Source organism: Falco punctatus (genome assembly GCF_963210335.1).
Source record: "Falco punctatus genome assembly, chromosome: 15".
NCBI classification, from domain to species: domain Eukaryota; kingdom Metazoa; phylum Chordata; class Aves; order Falconiformes; family Falconidae; genus Falco; species Falco punctatus.
The window spans coordinates 6,827,760-6,841,796 of record NC_137595.1 but is presented as its reverse complement, the minus strand read 5'-3'; the positions used below and the strand labels follow the sequence as shown (position 1 = coordinate 6,841,796).

The 14,037-nt window shown below is 38.7% G+C and overlaps 1 long non-coding RNA gene across 1 annotated transcript in view; it reads left to right on the top strand.

The window, feature by feature from the left end:
- LOC308053999 overlaps positions 1-14,037 on the top strand; it is a 32,022-nt gene extending 17,985 nt beyond the window's left edge. Inside the window, exon 2 of the long non-coding RNA XR_013923903.1 lies at positions 1-14,037. This exon is cut by the window's left edge and continues 17,130 nt beyond it. This is a non-coding gene — a long non-coding RNA (uncharacterized lncRNA).

The following is a 14,037-nucleotide window of genomic DNA, read 5'->3' as shown; positions in this document are numbered from 1 at the left end:
CATCTCCAAGGTCACAGACAAGGTTACAGCACAGCAGGAAAATGAATTCAGGTCTGTTGAATCTCAGGCTGGGTCCCACTTGCTGGCTTGTTTAACCATCAGAAAGCAGCACTGGTAAAGAGCAAGGAGTCAGAATCCAACTGGATCCTGAAGATGACTATATTTTCTAGTTTGTACAGATTAGTCCACTAAAATGGTGATGGCAGTTCTCAGCTATATTTGAACAGATGAACTGGAAACGTAAAGTTCTGTCACTCATTTTAGAAGCTTATGAAATTTCAAGGGGATACAGTTCTAATTACCTCTCATATCCAATTTGCGAAGATAAGTAATAATTTCTACTTTCCTATTAAACGCAGACGTAAGGAGCATGTCAAACAGCTCAAGAGTACAGTGCTCCCCAGATGCTACACCTGTTTCTCATATATCATTTTCCTCTGTTTCACCACTTGTGTTTACCAGAAGGTTATGAATAGCTAAACTCTGCCATCAGGGAAGGTCATCTCTGAATGATCCTTATTACTTATTACTACTATTAACTTATATTTTATTAATGGTCCACACGCTCTACTCAGGATATAACTTGGCTAAACATTATAGAAACATATGGTGAACATCCCCTGTTGAACATTCTAAGCAGAGAAGCAGATAACTGGCTGGAAAATGCTGCATTGGAATGATTATGAAAAGTGGTTGACACATCAGTTCCATTCTCTCTACCTATCCTTACTTCTAAATACTTGTCCACAAAACCAAATTTTAGGTTTTACTTCTGTTGGCATTTAAGCTACAATGATGCTTAAAAAGAAAAAGAAAAGAAAAATATGGGGAGTAGGATGATAGAAGTTTTGTGGAAAAGTGACAATGTCAAGCAGAGATGAATTGCCTTGGACTTCTTGCATCCCTTGGGAAGGAGCTCCTGCCACTGGTTTTGATGAAATTACACAAAAGCGCGTTGACACATTCATTTATACAGAAACAGTGGGTCTCTTGTCCTATTATTAGAAAAAGCCATAAATTCTTCCCAGATTTTAGACTCATCAACATCCCCATAGATTTAGTGGGCTTCAGGTCTGATGTCAAGATTCGGAGTCATCTTCTACAAAAGAGACTTAGTTGGATAATGTCTGTACTAGAACAAAAGTCCAGGGGCTTTGTAGTTGCCATAATTTTGTTCAGACTAATGAACAGGACCTGATAGACAGTTCTGTGAAATAAGAGTGCTACTGTAGAATACAGTATTTAGAACAATATTATTTACTTACTGTATCTGGGTAGAGCCTTTAAAAGCAGTGGAATTGAAATCCCAGAGATAAGTGAAGGCAAACAATGGAGAGGTACACCGCAGTTTTTCTAAACATCAAATAATTTGGAGATAAGCCTTAGTAAAATATCTTACTGTGTCATTTCTATTTCTGAATGCAATTCTTCACCTTCTGCCACGATGGCTCTGTTTACCAGTGCAGCACTAGTGGTTAAATATCTCTTGTCTGCAACATCTGTTAAGAACTGGAGGGGTTTCAGACTGTGAACTGTAAAACTCTGATAACAAGACAGTACGCCTGGCCCAGTGACCCAAAACAAAGGAAGCAATGGATGTAAAAGGGTAATGCTGGGAGAAAGAAGGAAAGTTCTGAATTAACCTGGGATGATTATGTATTCTGACAGAACGAAGTAATTCCTATTCGCTATACTAAAGCTACATGGCAGCAGAACGGAACAAGAACAGATGTAGACTTTGCATGCAGTAGATAATAGAATATCTTCTCTTATACATGAGTAAATAGAGCTGCTGGAATAAAATCTGTCAACAGCCACTAAAAACACAAGTAATTAGACATATATTTAATACACTAGATTTAATACATATCCTTATGGAAAACTCCATAAAGGAATAGCATAAAATCACAAAGGAGCATGCATGCTTTCCATAAGATGTTTTGTTATGTTTATCTACAGAATATATTATTATTATTATCCCTATTACAGCAGCACCTGGTGCAGCTTTGTACCATCCACATATCTTTTCTATTAAAAACTGTGGAATAGCTGTATGAAGGTTTTGTTTGTTTTAAAGCCCCAGTACCCCTGCTGGCTCTGCCAATACTTACCCCTTAGGGTCAAAGGGACCAAGAGAAGCCATAACCCACATATTACTGGATTTTCTCCCAGAAGGATGATTACTTGTCTACCTCAGATCTCTCGCTTTCGCTGGAGTCTCCTGGCATCGTTGAACAGATGCATGTTACCTGTGTAGTAGCAACAATACCACTGTGCCACACAAACAGCACCCATCTGTGCTCCCCATCTCACGCACTTCCCTGGCTTCTGTCCAACTTCATCTTGGTGTAATGGAGCGCAAACAAAAAACTGTGCAAGCAGCACAAACGCGTCTCTACAACTGGCCATAGAACCCTTCCTGCTCATACCGCATGCATTCCTGTTGCCGCTGCTACACAGGTAACGGCACAACCTGAAAGCAAGACTTAGACACGGCATGGTTTAATATCTGCATGCTGATAGCCTGCTCTCCACGCTTCAAAGTGTATTACAGTCATCTTAGGTGGCCTGTGTATTGCTTGGCCAAACACTCTCAGCAAAGAAAAGGTCAGGAGGATCTGGAGAAAGAGGTACTGTCTTCACTGGTCACTTGGGGAGTTCAAGAGTTTGGAAGCAGATCTGGTCAAGAAATACTGGCAAGAGTTTTCAATGCAGCTCAGTGCTGTAAGAACAGCACAGTCAATAGTGCTGTGTCCTCAAGCCAGCTTTGACTATTCACACCATTTTCCTGACTACACCCAGTAAGGCTGAGAGTACACTGTACTGGTACTGTGTAATGGTATCTGCCACTCCGTAATTCTAAAGTCAGGGCACTGCTGCCTGTTCTTCAGCCTCATGGGTAGCAACAAAGTGCCAACAGGCATTAAGAGAAGTAAGGCTCATGCAATCACACTTGAAAGGCATAGGCATGGCAGGGACATCCCACTCAGGTATACCTGCCTCTCTGTAACGCCAGATACAGCTACTGTGCGTACAATTGTGGGAACAACACCTCCACGTTCTCAGGTTTGGCTTCTTGGCTAATGGCTCCTTCCTGGCGTTGAGGATTAAACCTCCCTGAAAGGGTTATGGAAACCCCAAGCACTTACAGTTCTTGCTGTTACCCAGTGTTTGAGGACAGACAAAAAGAGCAGCAACACATTGGAAAGGTAATCTTCACGTGGGGAAGAAGGAAAGCTCAACACACGGTTTTCAAACTACAGTGTGTGAGCCTCTGGAAAAGAACACAGACAGCCAAAGGAAATTAGTCTTTTAAGGTGTCTACTACCCTCCCAGACTGCCCATTTTCCATTTGCCCTGTTGATTTTCTTGTATTAATTTTAAATACCAGGGATTGTCAGCCCTAGAAAAATATGGTAGCAATAGTTGCACATTTTCATGGGGAGGAAAAAAAAAGCGCACCACACCTTGTAAGATCCTTTTTCATCTACTCAAATTTATTAAAATGAAATTTGAACTGTAAGAAACTTTTCTGGGTTCTTTTTTAAACTGAGTTTCTTAAAGGACCAGTCTCTAACGTTTTTTAAAGCTCTGTAGTTTGGTTTGCACATTTGAGAACAGGGAAGTGATGTTTGACTTTATGTAAGTGTAGTTTGTTAATATTTCAAGAAGATGATGGTTGAAATTCTGGCCATCACTGGATCCCAGAGAAATGACATCATGTCACTGGTTGAAAACATGGGTGGTAGCATCAAGTTCTGAAAGACACACTAAGTCAAAACAAAATAATTCCCTAAAGGCCAGTGTAATAACTAGTATTACAGGAAACATCTGAAGAGATTTGAATCTATCCTCCAAAAATTGCCTCTTACAACATTCACTTTAAGATATAGGAAGGGGCTTTTCCTGGAATTACTTTTACAAATACTCCTAAATAAATATTCTCAATATATAATACATTACTTTTCTCACATCCCTTGGAGTCAATCTGTTTGCTATCATTCTACTCCAGAACATTTTCTGTTACCAAGGAATTCCTGAAGCTTGCCGGCTCTCTGTGATAGAAATGGTACCTAGGTTTGTGCCTGAAAGGGATCCCAAGCAAGCTGTCATGCAGATGAAAAATTGACATTTGTCCCATTATCAGTGTAATTACACAGATGTGTCAATGTGGGAAGGAAAACTGTTTATTTGTTTGAGGAGTTCCTTTGGCTTAGCAACTGTACTCTCCTGATATCACTGCATACCACTGATATCAAAGGGAAGATCTGTGCCTTATTTTTCAATCGGAGTGCACTGTAGCAAAGTAAAATGTTAAGTTAGGCATGCATAAATGTTTCTTATGTGAATCTAGTGAAGGATGTCTGACTGACAGGCAGAGAGAGGAAAGTGTATTTATATAAAAACAGGCAGTGTTGATGGAGGTGACTTCTTTCCTGCCGTTCCTTCCCCAGTGCCTTGCCAACATCTCTTATATGCTTAATTAGCATGGCCAGCAATGGCAGGCAAAGGAGCAGTTCAGTCTCAGCTCCATTCAGCCTTTAACCTCTCATCCAAAACTGCTGCAAACAAGCATGGAGATGTCTCTGCAAACCACTGGGATTCTCAAATTCTAACACTGAATATTTTCCCGTAAGGCACCAGAGATATATTGACTGTTGACAAGTGACCCACTAGCAGAGTCAGATAAAAACTCTGCCTACCGGTCAGGAGAAGATAAAGATGAAGCCAAACATCATCTGTCCAGCATTCAGGATCCTCTTCCTGCACCTTTATCCACAAAGTCACTTGCAAAGGCCTCTCAGTCTAAGGACTGAGACTATTGTACAAATGTTTCACTCCCGGTGATGGCTCTCCAGATGCCAAGTTGTATTCAGCACGTAACTAATGAATCCATCCAGGGACGGAGAGCTGCTCCAGGGTGGTGACGGATCTGGGATTCCAAAGCCATACAAGTCCAATTCAGAAGCCAGTTAAGAACAGAGAGACTAACATTAAGAATCTTTCAATTTTATCCTCTCCATTTTCCAGGCAAAGAAGGTATAATGACAAATGAATTGTGTTAAAAATGGACGTCGTTACGTGACAAAGTTGTAAGAATAATACTATTATCCAGTAAACTGGGAAAATACAAATGCAGATGGCACGGTTTAATTCTCTGTATTCTCCTAAAATATCTTTTAATATTGTTGTAACAAATATAGCTGAAAACCTGCAAAAATTATGAAGCCAGTTTCTTTCATTTCATACATTCTTCGAGGTCCCTTCTGTCACTAGCCTTAATGTCTGTTGTGATTATCTGGTGGTTCTGTATCTTGTACAAAATATCTGGCTTGAAGCAAAAATATTGTAGTATGTCAAATAAAACAAATTTAATAGTAATCAGCTGCACTAATTGGAATGACAGTGACATTCTGCACTACACTTGAGTGGAAATACCTTACAGACAAGAAGCCTGACATTTGACTGAGATCCCCTATATAGACTTATATTATTTACAAATGCAACACCTAAAGTCACAAGCAGAGAATTCAAAATACATTAGAACACCTATAGTATTTGTAAAGTGTCTTAAATATTTTATAGAAGAAATTCTGCTTATAGAAGTAACCTTGACAAAGTAGTTTTCCCCTTAACCTGTAAAAGAAGGCTCTGCTTTTATTTTAATAACGATAATGCAAAAAAAGAAAAAAAAAAAACAGTACACACTTAAAAATAAACGTCTCCTTTGATTCTTCCTTGAAATTAACTTTTATTTTATAAACCTTTTTTTTTATCCCCTTTCTTTTTTGGGAGACCAAACAAGAAATTCTTTCTGTTAGCCAGTAGAGAAAAATGGTAGCCAACTGCCCGCAGGAGGAGTCCTTGCCAGTTTGCACATCTATAACCTCCTCAACTCAGCGAGATGAGACTGAGACCAGGTATAACACTGTTGTTCAGTTTGCACGGTGTAGCCAGTCTTCTGGTAAGACTAAATATCAGGTCTGGTGGAATTTCTGTAGTGTAAACACTTGTTCACTAAAAATCAATCAATGCTAGCAAAGTTAATTGTGTGAGAAAGAAATTATATATCCAAAAGGAATAACAATTGATAATAACTATTAACTGGATTAAAAGCTGCTTTGGGATGGAGGTGACTCCCTTTTCCAGGTAGCATGTATCTCACAAGCCAACTTACGGTGACTCACAAATGCTAGAAAACAGAACCCATTCCAGATAAAAGAGTATTTTCAAATTTCAGAACTCTGCGAATAAAACTCTGGAATTCTTAGTCAGCTGTGGAGAGCAAGTACAGACCACACTTCTGAAGAAATCTAGAACAGATACCTCAACTGTGACACAAGCAACTGGCTTAGATGAACAGCTGCAACACCTCTGGCTTTCAACAGGAGTCTTGTGTGCTGAATTTCCCCCAACATAATTCCCTGAGCATCTAAAATTGAGAGCAAAAATCAACATGCCTAAAATGAGGATGATTAAAATTCAGATCTCAATCTTTCTGTGCTTTTCCTTTTCCTAGCAATTAAATAGGATAAATGCTTAATAAAGAAATGTTTAAAAAAAGCACACTCGACAGAGCTAAGAACATTAAAAACCTACAGTGATAAAAAACTTCAGAGTATTTCTGCCATGTTAGTTCACCGATGATTAAATTGGTTTAAATATTAGCTATAGTTAGAGCTGTGCAAAATAGACTTTGTTTTTCAGAAATTACACATAACTTTTCAATTTCATAGAATTCTGCACTGCCTCAGTTAAGGGCTTCATTTGCAGTGCTGATTAAGTAGATTTTTGCATCAAAAATGCAAATGTATACACATTTTTAATGCAAAACACTCTTTGCTTGAATGCTGTTAGTCTGCTGCAATACTGGCCTGTTTGTGCTCAACCAATTTTTCTGTGTTACTGAAACTTCACAGTACATTATGGGCTCAAACCAGACCCACTTGGGGATAAAGAAAACATCCTTAAAGTTATGCAAAATATTCATAACAAAATGCAAATACTGTTTACAGTTTTCAGCATCTTAGTATAGCAACTCATATTCTAAATTGCAACCAGCTAGAAGCTATACGGAAAACTTTTTGATCAGTCTCTGTGCTGTCTTGTACACAAAACATTGCAAAAAGGCTAGGCCTAGCATTACATATAAAAACCCCGGTTTTAGAGTAAGATAGCGGGTTTAGATACATTTAGCACTGACACATTCAGAACGAGATTCATTTTTTACTGAGATTTTCTGAGAAGGGCATTTAGCCAGACTGGGGACTACTTCCTCTAGGGAAGAGAAAACCTATAGTTCAAGGATTGGATTTTAATTCCACCAATGTTAAATTGCACCAAAAATGAATTGGGGCCAAAATAGTTATTCGCATCACACGCTGCTGGGCAGTTATAGATTGGTGTACTTACGTTTGGCCAGAATAAGCAATGCCTTCTGAGAAATACACACCCCTGCCTCTTCTACCCTCGCATCGATGAATACAATTCTTGTCATTGCTCACTGACATAGCGAGCGCACATCTTCGCATCCCTCCATGCACGCTTACCTTGCTGTCTCCCTCGCACTAAGTAAAAAGCCCTCCAGGTGTAGGATGCAGTGCTCTGTCTCCTAGCATGCTGCATCAGAGAACTAACGACACTTCTGTCAGTCTCTCTCGCGGTCAGTTCTGACTCCTCAAGGGATGTCCATAAAACTATTTCCCTCCACTGTACCTAACAAACTCACTGGCGCACAAAATGGTTTGGGAAACTGAGAAAGAGAAAAGATGGTCAGCTTGTAGAAAAAGAAACACAGGCAGCTATACGGGTGAGAACTCCACCATCCCAAGACCCTTGTTCTGTTCCACACCTCGGGTAATAGCCATCTTTCCAAGTGTAGAGATGAGTGAAGTATGGTTTAAAAGTCTACACGAACACGCAGGGTGTTTCAGGGGTGAAAGCCTGCCTGTTTGAATGCAGACGGCTGCTTCCATGAAAATTATGCAGACTCAGTCTCACTGTTTCAGTTTGCTGAATTTTGTTTCTTTAGAAAATTCTCCCACACATTCTGTCTGGGTATTCCTTACTTTTCCAATCTGAAAACACGTAGTGCAGATGTTTGCTGGTAACTTCAATTTTCTGCTCTGCAAAGGGCAGACACCGCAGTAGCAACTGAAATTATGTGGAGAGACACAAACTAACTGGAAAGAATACTGGATGAAACACAGGGTGAAAGAAAAGGATTTCAGGATTTGCTCCACAGGTGAAAAAAAAATAATCTGAAGTTCAACAGAAACCTTTTAGTTTGAATTAGGCATCAGATCCTACCTGACCTTTCACATCTGCTCCTTTTTAGACTCAGCACCTGCAACTGAACCTCCATGAAAGAAATCTGATTAAAATAAAAATTAAGAAAATTGTAACTGTTTTGGTACTGGATGGTACCAAAATTGCAGGTTATGTCTTGATTAGGAGCAACTGCTTTATTAATGTAGGAAAACTACTTTTTAAGGAAAATAACTTCATGATGACAGATTTACGGTTTATGTAATTTGATTCCTTGATTATAGGATGTACTACAGCAAAAATATAGTTTTGCTGACGCAGCAGAACTTACATTAAATCTTCCCCTGCTAACTACGTCAGTAGGACTGATGTCTTTTACCTACCTTGATCAACGACATACATTAGCTGAAATTGGCAGGGTACACCTCTCCTCAAATGTAACAGTGTTCATCAGTCTGGCTCAAACTGGAAACCAACAATGGTGGCATCAGTGAGCAACAACAAAAACCTGGCTAGGTGAATAATTCTAGTAGTAAGCAGTATCTAAAGCTAGTCCTGGCGTAAGTCTTCTACCAGATATTTTAATAATATACATAGATTTTATTTAAAGGCCAACATTCCAACCAAACCAAAGACATCAGAGATAGCATTCAACACATGCATTTTTATTACAGTCCAAGTCCTGTGCAGTTTTTTAAAATTTACTTCACAAGAAATTGTGCCTGACCTCAGATTTGAGTCTGTGTCGTTCATAGGTAAGTAGCTGCAAGTCTGAGTCACTTGTTGGACAACACAAGGGAACAGATCAAGAGACCTTTTATCTACTGTGTCAGTTCTTTGCCAAATGCAGGAATCAAGAACACTCAAGATTTTACAGAGCAAAACACATTGTGAGCTCAAGGCAAACACAGTAGCTAAATGAATGGGAAAAGGCAACACTTCCCTGACACAGTTCACTGAAACCCATAAAATGAAGTTTATCCTTTTTAAATTGTTCCTTTGTGTAAAAGGGATTATACTGCCTATGATTTAGTGCTTCTTTAAATGGCTGCTGCTGTAAAAGTAAGATTACAAAAACGAAATGATTTAGGAAAAAAATACAAGGACGGATGCAAAGAGCCCCCACTGCACCTGAAATAGTTTTTGCTGAATTATTTCGCATTACTATGTTCTTGTCTTCTTTTGTAACTTTTATCTACTTCTGTTTATGATTACCACATTCTGGAAAAAGCCCAGTTTAGAGAAGTGCTAGACCACCTCGCTGCAGCGTGTACGGAAGCCTTACAGTACAGAACGTAAGAAGCCTTACAATACAGAAGTATTTCAATGGCAAAGCAGTTTCTCCTGTTTCCTCATTTTAAAAAGTTACCTAATTCCAGCTTATATTTAAGCAACACCCTTTAACTTAACTTTAGCTTTACATACTGTAAAGTGGCATTAGAGAAACCTGTTTTCTAAGCCGTGTGTGCTTGTTTATGGCAGTTCTTAAGTGATTTCTTACCAGACTAGTCCCAGCTGGTGCATGGTCCGCTTTACAGAGACGCGGGCTGAGTTTTGTTAGTGAAGCGCTGCGGCAGTAATGCCTAAAGATGACCACTAAATTTCAGCAGGCAAGAAAATAATGGTTATTATTTTAAAAATGCAATTTAGACAGTTGGAACCCAGTTCTGGCTGACTGAGTGAATTAACCCCTACCCTTTGTCCTTCCCCCAGACCAGCACCGTTCACAGGCTGTGTGACAGCATTAACCTCCCGGACAAACACACTGGCGCTTTATGCTGCCAACTGAAGGATGAGAGCTGAGCAACACCTTGTGTTAGATGATAAAACTAACCATATGCTCTGAGTTTGCTCCTTTTCTTCCTTAATATTGCAGACTTTTCCTCTCTGTGCTACCAAGTGCCATGTTTTCTCTTTGCAGCATTACTTTCTGAAACACCAGCTTTCATAAATCACTTGATAACACTATTTTATATGTATTTTGTTCTTCCTCATTATTCTTCCCTATCCTTTCTGGCATGATTCGTCATACCAACTGTCGCTTTGCAGTGTAAATCACGACCTTCCTTGAGATATTTTTACCGGTATGATGGAGAGCCGAGAGTGACAGCTGATTAACACCGTTCCACTTCCTTTTTCTGTCGATCCTTCACTATTGAAAAGTTAGATGCTTCTCTCCCACTCACTTCAACTCAAGACAGCTCTTTTCTACCAACATATACTTTGAATATCCAGTTGGGTAGGAATGCTATAATAAAGTAATTATTAAGTTATGTTGTTGTGAATGACTGCAGGTTATTCATTTTTGTGAAGTGATTGTACTGTGCAAACATCATGAAGATGATTCAAAAGTCATTTCCAATATATTCAGTTAAATTCACAGTAACTAGATACTTGGAAATATTTTCTTCCCAACAGAATCCATGCCCAGTTTCATGATAAAAAAATCATAAAATAATTTTGAACGACCTGAAACCACAACTAAGCTTACCTTTAAGCTTCGGAATATGAGTATTTACATGTGGTGAACCAGCTACTTTTAGGAACTAATGAGATAAAAAAAATTACGTCATAAAGCAACACATATTCTGCCAGTGTCTAAAGGGTATTAAAGAAAGCAACAGCTTTCATTAAACTCATACAGTTGATATTATCCATTTTTTAAAAACAATTTAATCATGTTTCAAGAATTAAAACAGAGAAAGTTAAATATTTATGTGGGCACTTGCAGATGGTTTGGGGAAAAAATTTATATGAAGAAAGTGCTTTTGATGGAGAACTATCTTTCATTAAAACTATAGATATGGAAAATTGTAATTTGACATAAAGATAGGGGATGACTCTCAAGTCCACAGAAGAGCTGCTATTTATTTCATTGTTTCAGAGTATCAGCCTGAAATCAGCAGAGCCAGGCTTAATACGCATAACCCACAGAGCAGCGCCCAGATGACTGACTACAGTACACATGACCATTACAATAATATGTTGGGTAACTGCTCTAATTATACTAAACTGAAGAGCATCCTGGATGCATCCTGGCATATTAACCAGGCCTACAGATGCAAATGTGAACTAATTAAGGCTGTCTATAAATTATACAAGCTACTTTTTGTATCTTACCACTACCTAACAAAAATTGATGTGCTTTTGCGTCTACTAGCTCTTGAAGAAGGGTTTTGTTTCCTCTAACACCTGCATTTTAGCTTCTGGTACCAGTAGGTCATAAGAGGCTATAAATTACCCTCATTACCTTAATAATCACAGGATTGCTGAATAAGCTCCATTCCATCATAACATAATCACATTCCAGCATCTGCATCAGGCTTTAAGACTTCCTATTGCTTATGAGGAATAGCGGGCTGAGTCAATCAATACCGAAAGCATTAACATTGTGCAACATCGCGTATATGTGATAGACGCTTGCATATCATTACAGCAGCAATACCCCCGTGATAAACTTATGTACCTAAAGTGAATCAATACAAATTTTTGATTCAAATAACTCATGCAGGTCATAACAACAAAACACATTTGTTGCATTTCATCTGAGCACATTACTATTTTCAGTATTTTTTTGCTTTCCACTGCAATTCACTCCTTGGAATTCTACAGGTGTTAGTGCTGAGGAAATGTAAATGGCACTGCAGATCAACTATGGAAATCTGCTCATGTCTTACCTAGGAGAGGGAAGACAAAATGAATTTGGACCAATTTATCTAGTCAATGCAAGGGACAATTTCTTTGCCAATTTTTCAGAACTCATAACAGCATAATCTTGTGCAAGTTTTGCTAATCTAGCCTTACTTTAAAGGTGATGAAATTAAAGTCAGATTCCAAGTTACGTGCTCTAGGTTAGTAGTTGGGCTAAAAACAGAATCAAAGGACCATCACCACCAGCTTTATGCTACACACAGGGCCCTTGTACTGCAGACTTCTCTGCATTGTTCAAATGTAACTAAAAATCACCTCTTTAATTTCTTTTTCTTACACTTGATAGCACAAAGAAAGCTGAAATATGTGAACAAACTGCTGCAATAATGCCTGCCTGAGCCTGCAGTGTAAAATTGTGACTGAGGAAGCAATGGCTCCTTGCTTCTCAGGCAGCACCCAAGGCAGCAGAGAGCATTCCCCTTCCCCGGCTCTGTCCTCCTGCCCTGCTGGGAGCTGGCCTACAGGAGCATCGCGCTTTCTAAAATTCTTTTCCAAGCCCTGTCAATCAAAATGCAACCTGTGCCTCCTGTGCTGCTGTGAAGGCAGCCAGGGACCCCCAGCAGCGCCCGGTAGATCTGTCTGCTCCAACTGCTCCCCCAGAGCCCCTGTGCCCCAGCCAGCCTGCCATGCTTCAGTGTCCCTAGGTTGGGTCTTCGCTTCGCTAAGAAAGGGTTAAAAAGTGAAAACTAGAACAGGAGAATAGAAGAGTCACTGTTATACTAATGTGGATCTTCTTCCCACATCCTTTTCATTTGCTGGTAGCATATATTTTTTTATTTCTTCCCCCCTACCCCCCACCCCCCCCGAGTGCTTCTCAGCTATAATAATTCACTGCCAGCTTTTTCTGCTTTTTGTTTCAATAGCCTGATGTTTTACAAGATCAATTTTTCCCCAAAAAACCCAAAACTCAACCCAAAACCAAAAGGACACAGTTATAGATAATTTGAAGTGCTTTTAACTACTGTCTGGGAAATAAAAAAAAAGATAAAAAAGAAAAGAAAAAACCTACAGCATTATCACTACTGTAGAAACTGTCTAACCCCACTCGTTTACACTCTTTGACTTTACACTTTTCATGAACAGGCAGGGAGTAAAATATTTATTTAGACTTAATGATGCTATGACTAGTGACTTATATTGCAACGCTACCACTACTAAGCTTTACTCCTAACTGGCAACAATATCCTATGATAAGCTAAAATTCTCTGAGTAAAAAAAAAAAAACAGTGAAAAAAAAATTCACAATCTCAATCATTATCAGTTTATTCTCGTGCTTCAAAAACCTTCACAAAAGGGCTATTTATTGGGCTGACTGCTTGGAACAGCGTAAATTCCTCTCTTCCCCACAAATAACACATTGGCAGACTTGTGAGTTAGGCAGTCTGCAAGCATATAATATTAATTTTCTGGCACTCTAGAATTTGAGCACAACTCTGGACAGTGAAATGCAAAGGAAAATAAAATGCTCACACAGAAATATATTCAGTTGAAATATAAGAACCCTCTCAGTTTTAACTTGTTTATGCCATCTCAAATAAAAATGATTTTACTAATGTTTGCAAGTGCATCTCCTCATAAGAAAAAGATGCGATGACTTTTTCAAGACCTGTCACCTAGACACAAAATAAGCTATAAAACATATTGTCACTCTGTTTTAGGTATTATTTGAAGCTCATTAGGTCTTGCTCAGATTATTGTTTACTGGAATTTAAACTACAGCTTATTGGAAAAGTTTTTCATTAGTTTCACGTAAATTAAAAAAATATTATTTTACACATACATTGCCTATGATGAAATTAGAATGCCTGGCCTAACAGAATTGCAGGTTGATTTCCTGGCCTAACAGAATTTTGAAATATTTCTGGAAGCACAGTTTTCATTTGGCCATTCTATGTTACCATAGCTTTCAAAATCCCATAAATCTTCCTGGTTCTGTTTTTGTTTTGTTTTGTTTTTGTTTTTTTAAAGACATTTTACAGGTTTGCCATTACCTTTTGCCTTTGTAACCTCATTCTCTTCATGGCAGTGAATTCAGTCATTGAATTCTCATTTTTTTTT